Source organism: Dryas octopetala, chromosome 2 (genome assembly GCF_963921425.1).
Source record: "Dryas octopetala chromosome 2, drDryOcto1.1, whole genome shotgun sequence".
Classification (NCBI taxonomy): Eukaryota; Viridiplantae; Streptophyta; class Magnoliopsida; order Rosales; family Rosaceae; genus Dryas; species Dryas octopetala.
This window is the reverse complement of record NC_141367.1, coordinates 7,612,693-7,635,766: the sequence shown is the minus strand read 5'-3', so window position 1 is coordinate 7,635,766 and position 23,074 is coordinate 7,612,693. Positions and strand designations below refer to the sequence as shown.

Below are 23,074 nucleotides of genomic sequence, written 5' to 3'. Positions count from 1 at the left end.
TCCGAGCAATGGCACCGTGAAGGGTATTTCGGTCTTTTACGTAGTTAAATTGTGAGTGAAACTTATCTGCTTATATTGTTGAGTACCATGGTTTAATTGTCTGTTTTATGGATTTGCTGCTTTACGTTAGAGAAGACTAGGTGTAGGATTTAAGTTAGGAGAATGAATTGATGAGGATTTGAGGCTAGGGAATTATTTAGGAATTATAGGGTTGCCCGAGAATAATTGCTGGATTAGGGAAGAAATACTTATTGTCGAGGATTAATGAAAATGATTAGGTAATTATCTTACAGAATAATCAAGTTACTTTTGATGAAACATTTGGTATGATTTGAGTAACAAACAAGTGAAAGGTCATGAGTAAGAATCAATTTCGGAAGGGATTCTTGGATTTGGCATAGCTCGGAGTAAACTGAGAGTAAATGTTTAAAGAATAAATTGTCTAACAACAAGTGTTGATGATGATGCATATGTAGAGATGAATCTGAGGAGAAATACATGAGGCATTTATACATTGTGATACAAGGATGGCTATAAGATGGTTCTGAGAATGTTGTGATTGAGGTTGTGTGAGAAATCCTGCCTGCTCGTGTATAGATTCGCTCTGCACGAGAAGTGGCGAGCATCCTGCCTGCTCGTGCATTGATTCGCTCTGCACGAGAAGTGGCGAGCATCCTGCCTGCTCGTGCATTGATTCGCTCTGCACGAGAAGTGGCGAGCATCCTGCCTGCTCGTGCATTGATTCGCTCTGCACGAGAAGTGGCGAGCATCCTGCCTGCTCGTGCATTGATTCGTTCTGCACGAGAAGTGGCGAGCATTCCTGCCTGCTCGTGTATAGATTCGCTCTGCACGAGAAGTGGCGAGCATACCTGCCTGCCCGTGCATCGATCCGCTCTGCACGGGAAGTGGCGAGCGATTTATAGTTTGTGGAGTGAGGTTTTGGTTGTGGAGTATAAATTGTTCTTCTGAGGTCGATTTACAAATTTTGAGGGGATTGAAAAATGGATATGAAGGAAGAGATTTTGAAGGTAGTTTGAAAGCTAGAGGATTTCAAAAGCGACGTGAGTGAAATTAGTTAGTTTAATTGTTGCTGGATTTCTTGTGTGCATTTGTTCGTTAGGACTTGGGCTGGTTAGAACTTGGTAAAGGTTAGGCTTGAAGCTTGAGAAGGGAAGCGAGGGTGATTATGTCGTGAGGTTATTAATTAGAATGTGAATGTTTGAGGTTGATGTTGAGGTTAATAGTTAAAGATTAGGCAATTGATTTGCTAAAATGTTTTATTATTATTAATGAGATTTGATGTGCATCTGAGGAGTTTTTGATTATCTTGATGTTTGGATGATTGGTGGTGGAATGTTTTGTAAATTAAGTAATTATGGATATTTTGTGGATTATTTTTGAGTTTGGGGATTGAGAAAATCATTGAGGACAATTATTATTATGTCATTTCACACATACGAACTCTAGTGAGATTATCGGGTTTGTTGTATAACCCGGTACACCATGGATGTGGTGTAGGATTTGTGTTTTGCAGGTTAAGCAGACTGAGGAAGCAGTGGAGGGGGAGACGAGGCGGTGGGACCCAGAAAGATTTATTTATTGGTTTTACTCAGTGGTCTGTTTAAAATGTTTTTGACAGAATTATATTTACTTATGTTGTTGTGCATGGCTCAAGGTAAGAGAAAATAGATTTAACAGTTTGATGTTCAGTATTTTCATGGGCCCGAGGTTCGGGGCGTTTCATGCACTGTGAGTGATACTTATCGGATTTTAATGTAGAGTACTATTAATGAATTTTCTGTTTTGTTTGTTTGTTGCTTTATGTTAGAGAAGGCTAAGTAGAGGATTTATATCATGAGAAGAATTGATGAGGATTTGAGGCCTAAGGAATCAATTGGGAATTATAGAGTTGCCCTGAGAATGATTGCTGAATTAGAGAGGAAGTGTTAGTATGATTTGAGTGACAAACAAGTGAGGGGTCGTGAATAGGAATCAACTTCGGAAAGGATTCGGCTTAGTTCGGAGTAAACAGTGAGTAGATCTTGATTTTAATAATTTGTGTTTTGCTTTGCGCATTCTTGTGGAAAGTACCTTGATTGAAAATGAAGTTTTTTAAATTCAATTCGTTTATGAGAGGATTTATTATATCTAGTATGATTATCGTAATGATTATTTATTTTGGATGTGGAAATGTTAGAATTTGAAAATGCAAGTACTGCTCGGACGAGCCTGCCTGTGTAAAATTGTTAAACCCCGTATTTTTTCAAAGATTTACTTTAAATATTTTGAGAATTTATTTTATGGATTTTGAGAATTTATTTGGAAATTAAAAAGGTTTTAATTTAATCTTAATTTTTGTTTTAAATTGGGTTTAACCCAAAAGTTGACTTTTAAAATTAGTGGGCCTTTGATTTTGACTTTTGGCCCATTGGATAGGTCTCGAGTCCACGAGTTCATAGACACGTAACACACGTCGAACCGAGTTACGGTTTGAAAGTTATGGGCAATTGAAGTGAGTGGCAAACTTGTAATTTTTACAAAAGTGGTTTTAAAACCCCAAAAGTGAGTTCTCTCTCCTCATATTTTTTCCTCTCTCTCTCTCTCTCTCTCTCTCTCTCCCTCGCCGCCCTTGCCACCGGCGCATGGCAGTGCGTCCGGCGGCGGCTGGGCTAGGTGTTTGGCCCAGGTTGCTCGCCTCTCTCTCCTATTCCTCCCAGTGGCAGCATCTAACCCAGAAACCCAACAACGACAAAGAATTGGCGTTAGATAGAGAAGGTCTTCTTGCCGGCGATCTAACTTTTCCGGTCACGACGCGACTCCGAACTGCCACAGATGGACTCCTTTCGATGTTCTGAGCCTCCCCATGCCATCCTCTCGCCGATGACCACTATACGCGGCGGTGCGAAGAGAGAGAAGCCGCGCCTTCTCCGGCCAGTTTCGAGCTTTTCTGGCGACTTTTGGCCGTCGACCCTGTTATGAAAGTTTATCCTCTTGGTATGGAATTTCTTTCCCCCTTGGTTTAGTTGGTCAATTTTGAGATTTTGGAGGTTGAGATTTTAGGGCTTGTACCCATTTCGGGTTTCCCTTTGATTTTTGGATTTTTGGGTTGTTTTTGACCCATTACAATTGAATTGAAGTCTCTGCCTTGATTTTGGGCTCGAATTTGTTGATTTTCTTGTATAGATCCGCTTCACCGCTGCTGCCACCGCCAGCTCCGCCACTTGTGGCAGCGGGTTGGGTTGTTTTCCTTGTCAATTAGCCTCCCTAGGACATCCAAAGGCCATTTCTAGGGTCTGTTTGCATCTCAGTGAATGTTTGTGTGTTGTTAGGGGCCGGGCAGCCACCCTGCGTGGTGGTTATTGCTCATTTCGGTTGCTGAACGGCCAAGTTGTGATCTTTGGATATTAAATTGTTGATTGTCTGGTCTTAACAGGTACTTGGGCTCGGGAAATCTTATTCCCGATGCTGTCATGCTGCCGGATTTGTTATCCGAGTGTGTTGCCCCCCATGGGCATTTTGGTCTCTTCACGCGGATAAACAGTGAGTGATACTTATCAGATTTTAATGTAGAGTACTGTTAATGAATTGTCTGTTTTGTGTGTTTGTTGTTATATGTTAGAGAAGGCTAAATATAGGATTTGGATCATGATAAGGAATTGACGAGGATTTGAGACTAAGGAATTAATTGAGATTAGATGAGAAATGTCTATTTTCGAGGATCAATGAATGATGATTAGGCAATTATTTTACAGAATAATCAAGTTACTTATGGAAGAGGTGTTGGTATGATTTAAGTGGCAATACAAGTGAGGAGTCGTGAGTAGGAATCGATTTCGGGAAGGTTTCGGCATAGCTCGATTTCTCTTATTTTGAAATTTATATTTTAGACGATTAAGAAATATTTCAACAAACTTTTGGAAGAGATTTATATCGAAGAATTCTTTATTTTAAAAGGGGGTTTTTAATTATCATTTAGTTTATTAAAAGATTTCATATATTTTGGATGTTCATTCTTTAAATTTTTAAAGTATGGTTTGAGACGTTATGATTGAGAAAAGACACATTTTTGATGCGTTGGATTGTTAAGGAGAGTTTTGAAAAGAATTGAAAAATGTTTAATTATTTATCTAAAAAATGAGTAGAGATTTAAAGAGTATTTAAAAACAGTTGTGTTAATGCATGTACCGATCAAACGAGCCTGCCTGTGTAAAATGCACGGGATTGTGGCCAGGATACGAGCCTGCTCGTGCGGAGTGACCCTTCCGTATGGGATTGTGGCCAGGATTTGAGCCTTCCTGTGCGCGGGATTGTGGCCAGGACATTGTCTTCAGTACGGGTACGAGAATGGTGTAAGTTTTTAAGCATGAGTGTTTTGAGATATCAGTTTCCAAAGATAAATTCAGTTCAGATTTGTTATTTCTCAGCTTGAAACAGTTTTATTACTTTTTCTGTATATCAAGGTTTATTTGAGATGAAAGTTTTCAGCCTAAATTATTTATATACAGTTTATAATATCGATTCCAGCTTTATAACCTTGTTATTTTCAGAGATTGATTTTCATGCTGCAGATTTTAATTGTTTTATTAATGAATGATTAACAATTTCTGATTTAGATTTGAGTATGATATCTTTCAGAGTTTGATTTACGATTGAGGAGATTTAAAAATAGATTTGAAAGAAGAGATTTTGAAAATAGTTTTAAAGCTAAAGGATTTCAAAGAGCGACGTGAGTGAACAATTTCTGATTTAGGTTTGATTATGATATCTTTCAGAGTTTGATTTACGGTTGAGGAGATTTAAAAATAGATTTGAAAGAAGAGATTTTGAAAATAGTTTTAAAGCTAAAGGATTTCAAAGAGCGACGTGAGTGGAATTAGATAGTTGAATTGTTGCTTTGCTTGCGTGTTTGTATTTGTTTGCTAGGAATTGGTTTGGCCAGGACATGGTAAAATGTAGGCTTGAATTATTGAGTATGGAAATTGAAGAATTGTTGAGGTTAGTTAGTTAAGTCATTTCACTCATACGAGCTCTAGTGAGCTTACTGGGTTGTTTGTTTGAATGACCCGGTGTACCATGAATATGGTGCAGTATGGTTGTTTGTGTTTTACAGGTTAAGCAGGCTGTGGAGGCAGTGAGGAGAAGTCGAGGCAGTGGGACCCAATGAGATTTATTTAATTGTTTTTACACAATGTTTTTGTTTAAATGTTTTTGGTAAAATTGTATTTATTTATATTTATGTGCATGGCTCAAAAGAAAGAGAAAACAGATTTAAAAGGTTGATGTTTTAGTGTTTTATGGGCCCGAGGTTCTGGGCGTTACAAGCCTGTTACGAGCCTGCTCGTGCGGAGTGACCCCTCCATACGAGTTTGTGGCCAGGATATGAACTTGCTCGTGCAAAGTAACTGCTATGTACGAGATTGTGGCCAGGATTTGAGCTTGCCCATGCGCGGGATTGTGGCCAGGACATTGTCTACAGTATAGGTACAAGAATAATGTGAGTTTTAAGTATAAGTGTTTTGAGATATCAGTTTCTAAAGATAAATTCAGTTCAGAGTTTGATTTACGGTTAAGGGGATTTAAAAATAGATTTGAAAGAAGAGATTTTGAAAATAGTTTTAAAGCTAGAGGATTTCAATAAGCGAAGGGAGTGAAATTAGATAGATTGTTTTGTCGCTTTGCTTGCATGTTTGCATTGGTTTACTAGGACTTGTTTTGACTAGGACTTGGTAAAGTCTAGGCTTGAATCTTGAAGGTGGAAAAGAGGATGATTATGCATTGAGGTTATTAATTAGGATGTGAATGATTTGAGGTTGAGGTTAATAGTTGACGATTAGGCAATTGATCTGCATAATGATTATTATTATTATTATTGGTGGAAATTTTATGTGAATTAAGGAATTACGACTATCTTGGTGCTTGGATGATTGGTGATGAAATTTTTATGTGATTTGAGTAAATATCAGTTGTTATTATGGATTATTTATTGAGTATGGAAATTGAGGAAATTTCTTGAGGTTAGTTAATTAAGTATTTTCACTCATACGAGCTCTAGTGAGCTTACCGGGTTGTTTGTTTGAATAACCCGGTACACCATGAATGTGTGTAGAGTTTGTGTTTTGCAGGTTAAGCAGGCTGAGGAAGCAGTGGAGAGAAGACGAGGCAGTGGGACTCAGACATATTTATTTAATTGTTTTTACACAATGGTTTGTTTAAATGTTTTTGATAAAATTGTATTTACTTATGTTGTTGTGCATGGCTGAAAAGAAAGAGAAAACAAGTTTAAAAGTTTAATGTTCAGTATTTTTATGGGCCCGAGGTTCGGGGCGTTACATTTTGTTTCAGCAAAAAACTCCATTACAATACTTGACTAGCTAGCTTTGGCTTAATCTTCTTTCACTCATCTCCAATGGCTTCCAAGTTTGCACTTTGTTCTTTTCTTCTTCTCTCTTCAACTCTGCTTACTGTTCAAGCTGCCCAAACATATGACGCAACAAACAAACCTAGAATCAACGTTGGTTTGATATCAAGCACACTTTCTGACAAAGGCTATAACGCCATGGCCCTTACCCTAGAGACAATTCTCAAGGCTATAACCCACAACACTACCACCCTTACCCTCTTTTGCCCACAAGACCAAGCTTTCTTTTCCCCCAAGTTTCCACAGCCTCCACTGACTTTCCTTATGTAACGACTCGACCCAAGATTTCACTAGAAATTTAAATTTTTATTTAACTATATTTTTAAGAGATTTTTTTTAGGATGTTAATTTGTATTTTAAAGATTTTGGAATTATTTATTTATTTATTGTTGTTTTAATTTAAGCTTGACCCAAAGTTGACTTTTAAAATAAATGGGCTTTCGATTTTGACTTTGGGTCCGTTGAATAGGTTTTGAGCCCACGATTTCATAGACACGTACCACGCGTCGATCTGAGTTACGGTTTGAGAGATATGAGCGTGTGAAGTGAAGGGCAATATTGTAAATTTATAAAAAATGGGATTTTAATACCCAAAAATCAGATTTTGAAGGGGGATCGCTCTCTAGAAATTTCGGGAATACTCTCTCTCTATATTATTTTTTTCTCTCTCTCCCTGCAGGGCACGCACGCACACACCCCCGACCTCTCTCATCCTCTCTCTCTGCCACCGAATCCCTCTCTGTTCGCCGACCACCGACCACCCCACCGGTCAGAAAATGACCCTCTCCGACCGGTCATCACAGCCCACTCCTCCTTCTCACCAGTCAACCACCACCGGCGGCATATCGAAGAGAGAGAAGCCGAGACTCACCGCCGGTGATCTCGCTTTTCCGGCGACATTGCGACCTCCGACCACCCCAGATCTCTTCCACTCGACGAGCCGAGCACGAAGGTGTCATCACCTTGCCAAGACGACCACCGTACGCGGCGATTCGAAGAGGAGAAGCTCGCGGCTCCTCCAGCGGGTTTTGTGTTTTCCGGCCAACTCCGGCCACTGTTGGCCTCGACCCAGGTATTGAAATCGATCGTCTCTTCCTCCTCTACAAGTTTGTATGATTGATTTCGTATGATTATGCCCGGAATTAAAAACCCAACTCAGCCACCCACGGCCACCGCGAGCTTCGCCGCGTGTGGTGGCCGATTCAGACTCCCTTCAATGTTTTTATATTTTCTTAAGATTAATGAGCCTATTGGAGTTGAAATTAGGTTGATACATTTGTGTTTGGTTGGGAATCAAGTTTGGGCAGCCGTTGGGTGTGGCGGTAGTGTCGATTTCGGCCACTCCGAGACCACACAGCCACTAAATGGAAATTTGGATGAGTTAAATTGGATAAATTGTTAATTTGTGAACTGAAAATGAAAATTCCCGACAGTTATTGAACCGATCTTAGGTTATCAGTTGATTGTTGTGTAATTAGACAGGTTGTGAGAACGACGGGGAATAAATTGTGACAGTTGGTTGTTTGGATAGGTTGGGTATACTCGAGGATCTCAATCTTAGTGTAGATTGGTTATCGGAATTATAAATCGAGTTGCGAAGGATATGGAATGCAAGGAAGGTATAATTTTTATCCGTCTAAATTTGGAATATTTATGTTGTATGAGTGGATAGACGAGATTAGATTAGGCCTAGGTTAATGGGTTTTTAGTATTGAGGAATTCATCTTTGGGCACTTTCGCTACTACAATTTCCTTTTGGAGTATGCCTAAAAGATTATATATATAATTATCTTTCGAACCTTAAAACGCGTGGTCTGTTTTTGTTAGGTTGATGAAGCTTCATCTTTCGTTGATAGTGAGTGGACTTTATTTTTGCAAATATTTTTCTAAATTCATGAATTATTCGTGTGGTTATTGAATTTGTTTGAGAGATAATAGAAGTTGAATTGGATTTTTGATTTGGAAGTGTTTTCTTAAATTATGATTTTATTTTTTTGGTTATCATGAGTTTTGAATTAGAAATATTGATTTGAGTTACGAATTTTATGAAGTTACACGAGCAGTTTTAAACCGTCATACTAGTACCCCCCCTTCAGCACAGGTATATAATTGCTCTGCACTCGCCTAGAGATGACTCGGCGGTGTATGACCAGCACAGGTATATAATTGCTCTGCACTCGCCTAGAGATGACTCGGCGGTGTATGACCAGCACAGGTATATAATTGCTCTGCACTCGCCTAGAGATGACTCGGCAGTGTATGACCAGCATAGGTATATAATTGCTCTGCACTCGCCTAGAGATGACTCGGCGGTGTATGACCAGCACAGGTATATATAATTGCTCTGCACTCGCCTAGAGATGACTCGGCGGTGTATGACCAGCACAGGTACATAATTGCTCTGCACTCGCCTAGAGATGACTCGGCGGTGTACGACCAGCACTCGCTTTGCACTTGCCTAGACGGCAGTGTATGACCAGCATAACATTTGCTCTGCACTTGCCTAGACGGCAGTGTATGACCAGCATAACATTTGCTCTGCACTTGCCTAGGCGGCGGTGTATGACCAGCATCACAGCAGGTATTGATTTGCTCTGCACTTGCCTAGAGATGACTCGGCAGTGTATGACCAGCAGTTCCCCGGGTACTAGTGTGGCATGAGTTTTCAGTTGCGAAGTATTTTGAGAAAATATATTACACCAGTAAACATTTTAAACGACATTTTCGTTAAGGTATTGCATTTTATTTCAGATATTTTAATAATTTTACAGTTTCAGAGTATTATGTGTTTTTCAGAGTTTGATTTACAGTTTTGAGACGATTTAAAAATGATTTTAAAATTGGGGGATTTCAAGAGTGACGTGAGGTCTTTGAACTAAACGTGGTTTTAAGGGATTTTCTGAAACAGGAAGTTTACTTTTGTTTTCGTTTTTATTAAACTGTCCACTCACTGAGTTTGACTCACAGCTTATTTTGTTTTGTTTTAAATTGTTCTCCCCAGGTAGTAGCTTTGGTGGAGGTCGAGTCAATCACGTCGAGACACAGCATCCATTTTCCATTTCCGGACCATGTAGGCGCCATGTTTATTTTTGTAAAAATTTGCTGTAATAGGGGTAGTGGCTCTGATGACCACATACAAATTATAAGATTATTTATATTGTTGGGCCTGAGACCCCTTTTTGGTTGTGGTAGAGGTGGTTGCTGTTTAGAAGTGTTTTTTTTACAGGTTATGAGATTTCTGGGTTAGTCCATTTTCAGGGGAGGTTCTGCCGAATTTTCGGTAGGATTTTCCTTGATTTTGGATTCCCGCAGGACCTCTCCGGGTTTCAGGGTGAAACCCAGGGGCGGTCCTGTCACCTTAAGTACCATGTTGTGCCATTCAAGCTCGACAGAAACACTTTTGAGGCATCTTTTTCTCATGGTTCCAAGGTTGACACTCTTCTTCCCGGTCATCCTCTCGTTGTTACCAGACACGATTCTCTTAACCAAGTCAAAGTCAATGATTGGGATCTCTACAACAATGGACGAGTGATCATTCATGGGGTGGAGGACTTCTTCGATTTGGCTTTCCAAACCCTCAGGTATCCACAGTACGACGCCGTGGCGTCTGTGAAAGAGGACTCCATTAACAAAGAGAATAAGAAAGAATTGGTTGGTGGATTTTCTTGGGTGAATGAGTTAACAGGGAATTGGTTTCTTCTGTTAGCTCTGCCGGCAGCTTCCATTTGTCTGCTAATTCTTTTCTTTATTTTTTGTCATAAGCCTGGGAATGGGGATAGTGTTGAATATTCTCCTTTGCAAAATTATTAGGTTCATGGTGGGCGTTTGAGTTGAGCTTAATTAAGGTTTAGGTAATATTATGTAATTGATGGATCCTTTTGTTTTCAATTTCTTTATGAGAAACTTAGAGATAGGTCCAATGTTAATACCTTTCTTAGAGTAACACCAGGAGAGATTTAGAATATAGATAGAAGTCCTTTTAATCATAGTCATCAATTACTCAGCAGCCATGTCACCTTTTTTTTTTCCCTTTAATTTAGAAACAACGTTCTGACTTCTGAGCTACTCCATAAGTCCCCTTTTTTTCTCCAGTCCAATTTCCTCCTTTTTTTTCTCAAGCCTGGTTTCTTATCATCCGAAACTCTCTCTATTCAAAATTTGATCTTATCTCTTGTCTAGTTTAGTTTAGTTTTGATTGTACCAGGTTGGATAGGGGAGAATGTTGCTGGGGTTACTTGGGTTTTGTGGTTCTTGAATTATATCGTTCCTTCTTCTACCAGGTGGACCATGGTTGACACTAGACATTCGAACGGACTGATTCAATCACCCATGGTACATATGTTTCCTTCTCAAGTTCGAATTTCATTTGGGTTGTTTTTGGTTTTCTGTAATTGGTGTATATCATGTACCATGGGAAAGGGGTTAATGTCGGATTGAGTTTCTTGTTTTTGTTTAATAACTTTGTAATTGCTGTATTTCATGTACCATGGGTTTGGGTTTCAGGGTGGTTTAGGGTTAGGGTTCTTATTTAATCTCTTGGTTATTTCTGAATTTAATGTACCATGGGTTTGGGTTTAATGTCGGATTGGGGTTTCTTGTTCTTATTTAATGTCTTGTTAATTTCTGTATATCATGTACCATGGGAAAGGGGTTAATGTTGGATTGGGTTTCTTGTTTTTGTTTAATAACTTTGTAATTGCTGTATTTCATATACCATGGGTTTGAGTTTGAGGGTGGTTTGGGGTAGGGTTCTTTTTTAATCTCTTTGTTATTTCTGAATTTAATGTACCATGAGTTTGGGTTTAATGTTGGATTGGGGTTTCTTGTTCTTATTTAATTTCCCTTAAATTTTTGTATTTCATGTACCATGGGATAGGGATTAAGGATGAATTAGGTTTCTTGTTCTGTTTTTTTTTTTTTTAATTCCAGAATTTCATGTACCATGGGATAGTGTAAAATGTCGGGTTGGGTTTCTGGTTTGTATTTCATTTCCTTGTAATTTCTGTGTTGTACCAATTGCACAATTAGCAGTTGATTAGTTTCTTAGAATCACCATTTGTGTTCAAAGTGTGATTTTAATCTCTTGGTTATTTCTTGTTTTTGTTTAATATACTGCAATATTGCATTTGTCCATTTGTCCATTTGTTTTTATGTTGTTTCATGTACCATAGTTTGGTACATTGTTTAATGCAATATACTGTCTGCATATGTTGCAGGAATGTCATAGAAAAGGGTTGACTAAGCAATTGCATGGTTTACTTTATTACACACTATTCAGAGTCTTTGAGTCGTTTGATATAATTTTCTTTCCAATGATGCATGTTTCTTCAGACCATTTTACCCTTCTCATTTTGGATAGGATTGAGAAAAAATGGTTCCATTATGACTTATTAAAGCCTAGACGAGTTGTTAACAGTCCAAGCACATGTTACAGGGATGCAAATGTGCTGGTAAGAACTTGAGAATACGAGGGTAACGTATATGTACAATTAAGTAGTTAACTAATTCATATTTTGTTTCATGAAGCATGGTTTGGTAAATTCTTTTTTGTGTTGGTACAAACCCTATTCCAAAAGAGGGATCCAAAGTGGAGTTGTGCCCAACCACATTGTTGATGATGTAGGTTTTGTGAGGAGCAAACCTGGGGATTGTGTATTGTCTGAATCTGAAAAATTGACTTTAGCTGCAATAGAGCAAACTGAAATTAATTGGCCACTTCTTAACTGTGATAAGGCGCCCCAACAAAAGGCAGATTTGTAAGTTGAATACTCATTTTAAATACTTGTATTATTAATTTAGTTCACACTAAATTGGTTCTAAATTTTTTTCCAGTCTGGATTATGGGGTAGCTGTGATATGGTATATGTAGTATTATGCTTATGGGGTAGCTGTGATATGGTATATGGAGTATTATGCGCGCCGGATGGAAATACGACAGGTCTTTCGACCACATGACATGGTGGAAATGAGGGTGAGGTGTCTGTCAATGATGTTAGGTGATTTAGAAACAAATGCAGTCCAAAAATGATGACTAGTAGTAGCAGTGACTTGTGACTTTAAGATGTACATGTCGTTGGTACTTTGTGTTTTTTTATTGCTGGGTTGGTTGGTTCATTTAGGCTAGATATTGCTATACTTTTGAATCAACCATGATGTGTAGGTTTGGTGGATCATTCATTTTGGTACAAAGATGCAGGAGAAGTTCATTTTGGTCTAACAGGGGTTTAAGGATGTAACGCCCCGATCCTAGGGCCCCAAAATACACTGAAATTTGTCCTTTAAACCTCTTTTCAAAGAATGAGCCATGCACTTAACATAATAAATAAATACATTTGATAAATCAGAGTGTGAGCCCAAAAACATGTATGTAAAAATCACTGTATAAAATCAGTTAAATCAAATTAAAATAGGTCCCACTGCCTCGACTTCTCCTCACTGCCTCCTCAGCCTGCTTAACCTGCAAAACATCAACAACCACACTGTACCATATCCATGGTACACCGGGTCATTCAAACAAATAACCCGGTAAGCTCACTAGAGCTCGTATGAGTGAAATAACGAAATAATTTATCCTCAATAAAATCCTCAACTTCCATACTTAATAATAATTCACAATAATAACCATATATATTCAATCACACAATAATTTCATCACCAATCATCCAAGCATCAAAATAAATCATAAATCCTCGAATTCACATCTTAAATCCCATCAATAAATAATAATCCTCATTCTGGCAAATCAATTGCCTAAACGTCAGCTATTAACCTCAATCTCGAATCATTCACATCCTAACTCATAACCTCAATGCATAATCCATTCATCAATTCCATCCTCAAGATTCAAGCCTAGACTTACCAAGTCCTTGTCAAATCAAGTCCTAACAAACAAGTGCACACAAGAAATCCAACAAACAGTTATACTAACTAATTTCACTCACGTCGCTCTTTGAAATCCCCCTAATCTCACTCACGTCGCTCTTTGAAATCCCCATAATCTCACTCACGTCGCTCTTTGGAATCCCCATAATCTCACTCTTTGGAATCCCCCAGCTTAAAAACTATTTTCAAAATCTCTTCCTTCAAATCCATTTTTAAATCCCCTCAAACCGTAAATCAACTCTGAAAGTAACACAGTCCTCAAGCTGAAATCAATATTATCAACTGTATATAAATAATTTAGGCTAAAAACTTTCAACTCAAATAAACCCCGATATACTGAAAAAGCAATGAAACTGTTCAAACGAAGAAGTATCAAATCTGAACTGATTTAAAACACAAGGTCTTACTGAAAATGTCATTTAAAATATTTACTGATGCAAATCCATTTATCAAAATACTCCACAATTGAAAACTCACGCCACACTAGTACCCAGGGAACTGCTGGTCATACACCGCCGAGTCATCTCTAGGCAAGTGCAGAGCAAATTTATACCTGCTGTGATGCTGGTCATACACCGCCGACTAGGCAAGTGCAGAGCAAATGTCATGCTGGTCGTACACTGCCAACTAGGCAAGTGCAGAGCGAGTGCTGGTCGTACACTGCCAACTAGGCAAGTGCAGAGCGAGTGCTGGTCGTACACCGCCGAGTCATCTCTAGGCGAGTGCAGAGCAATATATACCTGCTGAAGGGGGTACTAATATGGCGGTTTGAAACCGCTTCTGTATATCTCAATCAACCACATCTCAAGACTATCCTCCAGATAAAAACTGAAATTTAATTCTTTCCATAAATCCGCTTAAATAAAATCATTCTCAAATTGTGAAAGCTGCTTGACCAAAATCATTTTCTAAAGGACATAAATTCATTAATAAAACTTCTCCAAAATAATACCAAAAACCATTTCCAGAAACTGTCCATACTCAAAAAAATCAAGAAAAGAGTTGAATTATAAGATGTGCAAAACATTTCGAACACCAAAGATCCATTCACAGTCTACTGTATAATAATTACTTAATCCTCACTCATATACCTCGACAACAAATATTTCTTCTCTAATTCAGCAATTATCATCATTCCATAATCTTCGAAAATAGACATTTCTCATCTAATCAGTACTTAATCCCAGGGCAACTCTATAAATTCCCAACTAACTTCTTAGCCTCAAGTCCTCATCAATTCCTTCTCATGATCTAAATCCTATACTTAACATTCTCTAACATAAAACAACAAACACACAAAACAGACAATTCATCTACGGTACTCAACAATATAACCAGATAAGTTTCACTCAATGTTTAGCCACGTAAAATGATAAAAATGCCCTTCTTGGCTCCTTTGCTCGGATCTCAAATCCGGCAGCATAACGGCATCGGGAATGTGATTTCCCGAGCCCGTATACCTGTTAAGACCAGACAACCAAATAAACATACACACAATTCACAATTACGCCACTGAACGACTGAAACGGGCGGCCGCCACCCTACACGGTGGCTGCCCGGCCTAGAACAACACCCAAAACAGTTCAAAAACAACAACGAACCTTGAATTATGGTTTCTGGAGGTCCCAAAGAGGCATACCGACGAAGAAGACCACCCAAATCGCCGCCACACAAGGCGGAGCTACAGTGGCCGTGGCTGCAAAATAGGGGAATCGAAATCGAATCACAAATGGCTCAAACTAAGTACACAGACACGAAGGAGACGTCGAGAGAAGCCAAAACGATACCTGGGTCGACGGCCAATTCTCGCCGGAAATGGCCGAAACTGGCCGGAGAAGACGATCGGACAACCATCTTCGATCCGCCGCCGTTTGAGGTCATCGGAGCATGGGGTAAACACTGGGAGACTCGCCGTGGCCTGGGGAAGAGAACCCAGGTGGTCCGGCGCCGCGATTTTGTCAGGACCGCCTCCGGATTCCACCCTGAAATTCGGAAGGATCCTGCGGGATCCAAATTCAAGGAAAATCCTACCGAAAATTTGGCAGAACCTCCCCTGAAAATGGACTAACCCAGTGATTTCAAACCTGTTAAAAATCACTTCTAAACAGCAACCACCTCTACCACAACCAAAATAGGGTCTCAGACCCAGCAATTTCACAGAAATCCAGCTTAAAATTTGTAGAATGGTTATCAGAGCTCCTATTCTATTACAAGGAAATTTTTACAAGAATAAAATGTCGCCTACAGGGTCCGACTAGGGAGATGGACGCGAATGCCTCGACGTTATTGGCTCGACCTCCACCAAAGCTACTACCTGAGGGGACAATTTAAGACAAAACAAAACAAACCGTGAGACAAACTCAGTGAGTGGACAGTTTAATAAAAACAAAAAAATAAAAGTAAACTTCTTGTTTCAGAAAATCCTTCAAAACCACATTTAGCACTAAGACCTCACGTCACTCTCTGAAATCCCCCAGTTTTAAAACACTTTCAGAAACTCGCTGAAAATTTGTTTTCATAACCAAATAGAAATTAAACTATTTATCAAATAGAATTCAAATATTTAAAGTTCTGAATAGTTTTATAATTTTAAAATAAATTATCACCATAAAACCGTATAATACATATACAACACACCAAGCCAGTTACCCGGAGAATCTGTCATACATGCGCAGAGCCGAGAATCTATCATACGCATGCAGAGCCTAAAAGTCTGTCGTATGTGCACGCAGAGCCAACCCCCAAAGGGTCAAGCATCACGACACACGGCCCAAAGCCTATGTGTGTGCCGCAATGGGTCCCAAAGACCTGTCTAATCTGATAACCTGGAAGGGTACTGAAGTGGGTGCTTTGAAAATCAATAACTCATAAACACATAATCCAAATCTCAAATCCTTTCATTTTTCTTCCAAAACTCTTCTTAACAAAACCAAACTCATCAAAATACATTTCCTTAAATTGTAATATCCCATAACAAATATAAATAAACATTGAGACGAAGAATACGAAATATAAATGATCTTTCCATAACCAAGTTGAAATTAAATACGCCATTCCAAATCATAGTACGTACTTTTAATATAAATTTATATATGAAAGCACGCTAAAATATTTCTTGATCGTGAAATTTATGAAATCCAAGATAAGTGTATTTAGTTAATATAAATGATTATTTGATAGACATTTAAAATTTTAAACTCAAAATGAATTCAAGTTAAGCCAAAGAAATTGAAACCACATAAAAACATAAATTATTAAAATTCAAGGTCCACTCACAGAGATAGCCCTAGCTTCCATCCTCTGCTGCGTCGTCTCGGATTTCAGGGTTGTCGCCTACAGTTAAAGGAATGAAATATGAAATTAGGCTCGGCTCAACGACGATTACAGTGTACATGTGAAGCCTAAACGTTGCGCTCAACCCTTCTATTTTTCAAAGATGATTTATTACTTTTCTTAAGGTCTGATTACCCAAATCTCTTCTAATTCCTTCCCGGCTCAAAATCCAACTACACCCAAACATTTAATCCACCAAATATATCCAATTAAACTTTATGTGCGCCATACCTCGACCAGGACTCGTCTGTGAATCGATTCGATACAGAACAATATCTGAATACAATCCAAATTGAGGTTTTCCTCAAATCCATAAGACTTCCACCTGCTCCAAATCAATAACCAACTTAGAAACCAACTCAACAATGGCTCTAAATAATCCTACATTCAAGACAGGACAGTGGGTGTTTGAGACCACTGCGATTGCCGCCCAAAGTGGCGGCTCCAAGGCCAAATTTAGCTAAAATACCCTATTTCCTAAAATCTACTCATACTTTTCATTTCTAAACATCGATTGGGGTTCCTAGGGATGAAATTTGTCAAAAAAAACATCAAGAACAACCCCCTAATTTGAAAACCCAAAGGGAACCCGAAATGAATTCAAATTTCCAAAAAAAATCAAATTTCTAATTACAAGATTTTAAACCACAAACATATAGGGAAATGGAAGCCCATAATGAGAGAAAGAAAGCTCACCTGAAATTTGGAGATTGAGGGTCAGAATTGGTCGAAATCCAGAGAGGAAGGTGCGGCGGGGCTGGGCGTTTGCTGGCTGGTTTCTACGTGCGAGGAGATTGGCCGGCGAGGAGGAAGGGTCTGCGAGGTCGGCGTCGGCGAAGGAAGCTCGCCGATGGCCTGGGCCGGTCGGGTAGTGGCCAGAAATGGGCCAGGCTGGGCAGAGCTGGTCGCGCGCAGATAAAAAGGGGAAAGAGAGATTGAGAAGAGAGAGTAGGCTGGGGGGTGGTCGGCGCCTGGGGGGAAAGCTCGCCGGAGCCAGAGGTCGGCAGGGTGGCCGCCGATGGTAAGTGGGGGTGGCTGGGTGGTGCCGGTGTGCAAGGGTGAGGAGACATCCGGAGAAAGGGGGTGTGGGGAGAGAGAAATATAGGGAGGGAGAGAGAGAGAGTGAGAATGTTCTAGAAAGATGGAGAAACCACTTCAAAAATCTGATTTTGAATTTTTTAAACCCAATTTGTCAATTTTACAAAATTGCCCCTCGCTTCAAACGCCCATATCTCTCAAACTGTAACTCGGATCGACGCGTGCTACATGTCTATGAAATTATGGGCTCGAATGTAACGACCCGACCCAAAGTTGACTTTTAAAACTAAGAGACTTTCCTCTTTGACCTTGGGTCCGTTTGATAGATCTCGAGTCCACGATTTCGTAGACACGTAGCACGCGTCGATCAGAGCTATGGTTTGAAAGTTACGGGCATTTGAAGTAAAGGGCAAACTTGTAATTTTTGCAAAAGGGGTTTTAAAACCCAAACCTCAGTTTTCTCTCTGGGACTCTCTCGGACATTCTCTCTCTTCCTCGCGTCTGTTCTCTCTCTGGCCCTCTCACCTTGCCGCGCCTGCCACCGGCGCGTGGCGGCGCGTCCGGCAGTGGGTGGCGACGGGACTGGCCCAGATCTTGTCGCCGTCCCTCCCTCTTCCTCCCCCTGGTGTCGGCGCAGTCCAGAAACACCTCAGAACCCGAGAACCCAGACTTCGCCGATTGGAGTTCCGGCGTTGACTCGCCGTTTCCGGCGTCTTCGCGGCCTAGCACCAGCCCAGAAAGCTTCCCCTCGTCGAGTCTAGCATAGTGGTGTGCTCCGATCGTCCATCCGACGCCTCTCGAAGACGAATCGACGCTGTGAAGGCCGGGAAGGCCGGCGACTTCCGCCGTCGATTCTGGCGTTTCCGGCGACTGTTGGCCGTCGGTCCAGTTGTCAAAAATGACTCTCTAGGTACGAGTATTCTTTCCCCTAAGGTGTTGATTGTTAATTTTGTGAAATTTGTGAAGTTGGATTTTAGGGGTTTAAACCCATTTCGGGTTCTCTTTGATTTCGATTTTGGAAATTGATAATGGATGGTTTTTAGACAATTCTCAACCCTAATAACCTAAAATTGTTATTTGGAATTGAAAACTCTAGGAAATTATTGATTTTAGATTGTGCCGCCGCTGCCACCGACGGGTGGCGGCGGGTTGGATGGTTTTCTTCGTATTTTCCACTTCCCTAGGGTCCTAGTAGCTTAATTTTAGATTCGGTGACTATTTGGGGTTATTTTGTGTGCTGCTTATGGCCGGGCAGCCACCGTGTATGGTGGTTGGCCGATCGTTACGGTTGTTTAATAGCTAGTTGAAGAATCTATTGTATATTGTTGGTTGTCTGGTCTTAACAGGTACATAGGCTCGGGAAATCTCATTCCCGACGCCGTTATGCTGCCGGATTTGGTATCCGAGCAATGGCACCGTGAAGGGCATTTTGGTCTTTTACGTGGTTTAATTGTCTGTTTTATAGATTTGCTGCTTTACGCTAGAGAAGATTAGGTGTAGGATTTGAATTGGAAGAATGAATTGACGATGATTTGAGATGAATGAATTATTTGGGAATTATAGAGTTTCTTAGAGGAGAGTCACCAAATTAAAGCAAGATTGTTATAGTTAAGATTTATGATTGATGACTAGACAGTTATTATATACAAAATGATCAAATTAATTATTGAGGAAATGTTAGTATGTTCGAGTGACAGACAAGTGATAGTTTATGAGTGGGGATCAATAACGGAGGGATTCGGCATAGTTCGGAATAACTGTGGGTGAAATGTTGTGAGTTGGAAATGCGAGTACTGATTGGACGAGCCTGCTCGTATGGAGCGACCCCTCCGTACGAGATTGTGGCCAGGATACGAGCCTGCTTGTGCGGAGAGACCCCTCCGTACGAGATTGTGGCCAGGATACGAGCCTGCTCGTATGGAGCGACCCCTCCGTACGAGATTGTGGCCAGGATACGAGCCTGCTTGTGCGGAGAGACCCCTCCGTACGAGATTGTGGCCAGGATACGAGCCTGCTCGTATGGAGCGACCCCTCCGTACGAGATTGTGGCCAGGATACGAGCCTGCTTGTGCGGAGAGACCCCTCCGTACGAGATTGTGGCCAGGATACGAGCCTGCTCGTATGGAGCGACCCCTCCGTACGAGATTGTGGCCAGGATACGAGCCTGCTTGTGCGGAGAGACCCCTCCGTACGAGATTGTGGCCAGGATACGAGCCTGCTCATATGGAGCGACCCCTCCGTACGAGATTGTGGCCAGGATACGAGCCTGCTTGTGCGGAGAGACCCCTCCGTACGAGATTGTGGCCAGGATACGAGCCTGCTTGTGCGGAGAGACCCCTCCGTACGAGATTGTGGCCAGGATACGAGCCTGCTCGTATGGAGCGACCCCTCCGTACGAGATTGTGGCCAGGATACCAGCCTGCTTGTGCGGAGAGACCCCTCCGTACGAGATTGTGGCCAGGATACGAGCTTGCTCGTATGGAGCGACCCCTCCGTACGAGATTGTGGCCAGGATACGAGCCTGCTTGTGCGGAGAGATCCCTCCATACGAGATAGTGGCCAGGATATAGTTCTGCTCTTACAGAATGACCTCTATGTACGAGATTATGACGAGGATATGGGCCTGCCCGATGGCGGAATTGTGGCCAGGACATTGTCTACAGTACCGATACGAGAATGATGTGAGTTCTAAGAATAAGTGTTTCGAGATATCAGCTTCCAGGGGTAAATTCAGTTCAGAGTTTGATTTACGGTTGAGGGGATTTAAAAAATGATTTTGAAAGACAAGATTTTTGAAAGTAGTTATTAAGCTGGAGAAATTCCAAGGAACGAAGTGTGTGAAATTTGATAGATGGTTGTTTGGTTGCTTGTGTGCATTTTCTTGCTAGGTCTTAGTAAAGTCTAGGCTTGAATCGTGAGGACGGAAATGATGGTGTCCATGCATTGAGGATATTAATTAGGATGTGAATGATTGAGGTTGAGGTTAATGGTCGATGGTTAGGCAATTGATTTGTCAGAGTATAATTATTATCATTGATGGAACATTAGGTGATTGAAGAATTTCGGATTTATGAGAATTAATTAGTTATGCCGTGGATTTGTTGCGAATATCTTGTGGATTGTAAATAGAGATAACTGACAATAGTATTTTGAGGCCTGGTGAATTCTTATCAAGGATAAATATGTACGTCATTTTATTCATACGAGCTCTAGTGAGCTTACCGGGTTAATTGTTTGAATGACCCGGTGCACCCTGGATATGGTGCAGTGTGGTTAATGTTTTGCAGGTTAAGCAGGCTGAGGAGGCAGTGAGGAGAAGTTGAGGCAGTGGGACCCACTTTGTTTTGATTTAACTAATTTTATACAGTGATTTTTACATACATGTTTTTGGGCTCACACTCTGATTTATCAAATGTATTTATTTACTTATGTTGTCGTGCATGGCTCCAATGTAAGAGAAAACAGATTTAACAGTTTGATGTTCGGTATTTTCATGGGCCCGAGGTGCGGGGTGTTACATCGAAACCTATCTAACGAACCCAAAGTCAAATCGAAAGCCCATTTAATTTTAAAGTTAAATTTGGGTCGAGCCCCAAATTAAAACAAAAATAAATAAAAATTTAAATCGAAACCCTTTTTATTTTTCAAATAAATCTCATAATCTTTAAAATACAATTCAACATCCTTTTAAAAACAATCTCTTAAAAACATAGTTAAATAAAAATTTAAATTTCTAGTGGGAAATTTTGGTCGGGTCGTTACAACCTCCCCCCCTTACAAAAATTTCGTCCTCGAAATTTAGCATAAATCGTAAAAGATAAGTGAATCCCGAACTCGTAACTCCTGTCAAGTTGCCAAACTGATTCCTCCAATGTACGATCCAACTTGAGATTTGAACAAGGAAAATCTCTCCTTATGCGTAGTACCTCGCTTCTTTGGTCCAAACAAAATTGAAGTGAGTTGCAGCTATGTCGAATCCGAAAAGTGAGCCACAAACTTCAGTCTCGAAAACATAATGATGGTGCGCCCCGTTAATGTGTTAGATGGTCCATCAAAATTTCATCACTCTACTTAAGGCATAGATCTTACGAATAAATAACGAGTGAGTGATTTCGTGTCCATCGAAAATCAAGGTGAAAAATCAAGATCGTTAATAGCGCATGATCGTGTACTATTCTATCTGTCCATAACAAATACGCTTGAAGTGTTAGCTAACTTACTTGCATTGACTTGTCAGCCCTTTTCACTATTAATTGTCGTAATCCATAACCTTTCGCCTTATCTAAAGGAATAAGAAATTTTGCTCCAAGTGATTAGTCTAAGTAGTCCAACATGAGTCTTATCGATTATACACCAATAAGGTGTCGCTAATGCCGAAATCAACTAGAGCTTAAAACTTTTGATTCTCCAACATAACAATCACATGATACTAAGAAATGTGTACCTAAAAACAGTCCAAAAGTACATCCAAGAGAGTCAAAATCCTTGGGTACAAGGGCAACCTCATTAACCTCTCCGTTGATCACTTATCGACATGACTAGATTGAGTACCACTACGCTTCCGCTACGCCACTCTAACTGATCTTCTGATCTCTAATTGTATCCCATAGTATTCAAAATAACATTTCTACACAATCTCAAGAATACTTATAGTAATCTACCTCATTTAGTGAGGGATATAAGACATATAGAGTTCACATCTCGAGTGCCCAACACAAACTTTCCCCATATAAGTATCACATCTTTTAATGGTCTAGCTTTTTATCAATCCGCTAAGTAATTATCAACTCCAACTTGTCAAAAGTTAAAGGCATCATTGTAAGACCCCGTATTTTTCAAGGAGTTATTTTAAATATTTTGGGGATTTATTTTAAGGATTTTGGGGATTTATTTGGAAATTTAAAAGGTTTTGGTTTAATTTTTTATTTTTGTTTTAAACTGGGCTTGACCCAAAAGTTGACTTTTGAAACAAATGAAATTTCGTCTTTGACTTTGGGCACGTTGGAAAGGTCTTGAGTCCACGAGTTCGTAGACACGCGGCACGCGTCAATCGGAGCTACGGTTTGAAAGATACGGACATGTGAAGTGAGTGGCAAACTTGTAAATTTTACGAAAGTGGGTTTTAAATACCCAAAGGTCAGATTTCCTCTCTCTCTCTCTCTCTCCTCATTTCTGCCTTTCTCTCTCTCCCCCGCGCGTCAGTCTCTCTCTCGCCCCTCACCCTCGCCGTTCCTGTCATCGGCGCGTGGCGGCGCGTCCGGCGGCGGCTGGGCTGGGTGTTTGGCCCATGCTACTCGCCTCCCTCTTCTCTCTCTCCCAGTGGCCTTCGTTTCTCCGACCGATCACCCACGACGAAGACACGACGCAGAACAGCTGAGCTCCTCCTCGCCGGCGATCTCGATT

General features: G+C 40.4%; 1 long non-coding RNA gene across 1 annotated transcript; it reads right to left on the bottom strand.

Moving 5' to 3' along the window:
* Positions 1-15,433: 15,433 nt before the first annotated feature.
* On the bottom strand, positions 15,434-17,702 carry LOC147292850 (uncharacterized). Its single transcript, XR_015120900.1, has 3 exons — positions 17,330-17,702; positions 16,577-16,633; positions 15,434-15,614 (listed from the first exon to the last, which is right to left on the bottom strand). It is a non-coding gene; the product is annotated as an uncharacterized LOC147292850 (long non-coding RNA).
* Between the last annotated feature and the right edge of the window lie 5,372 nt (positions 17,703-23,074).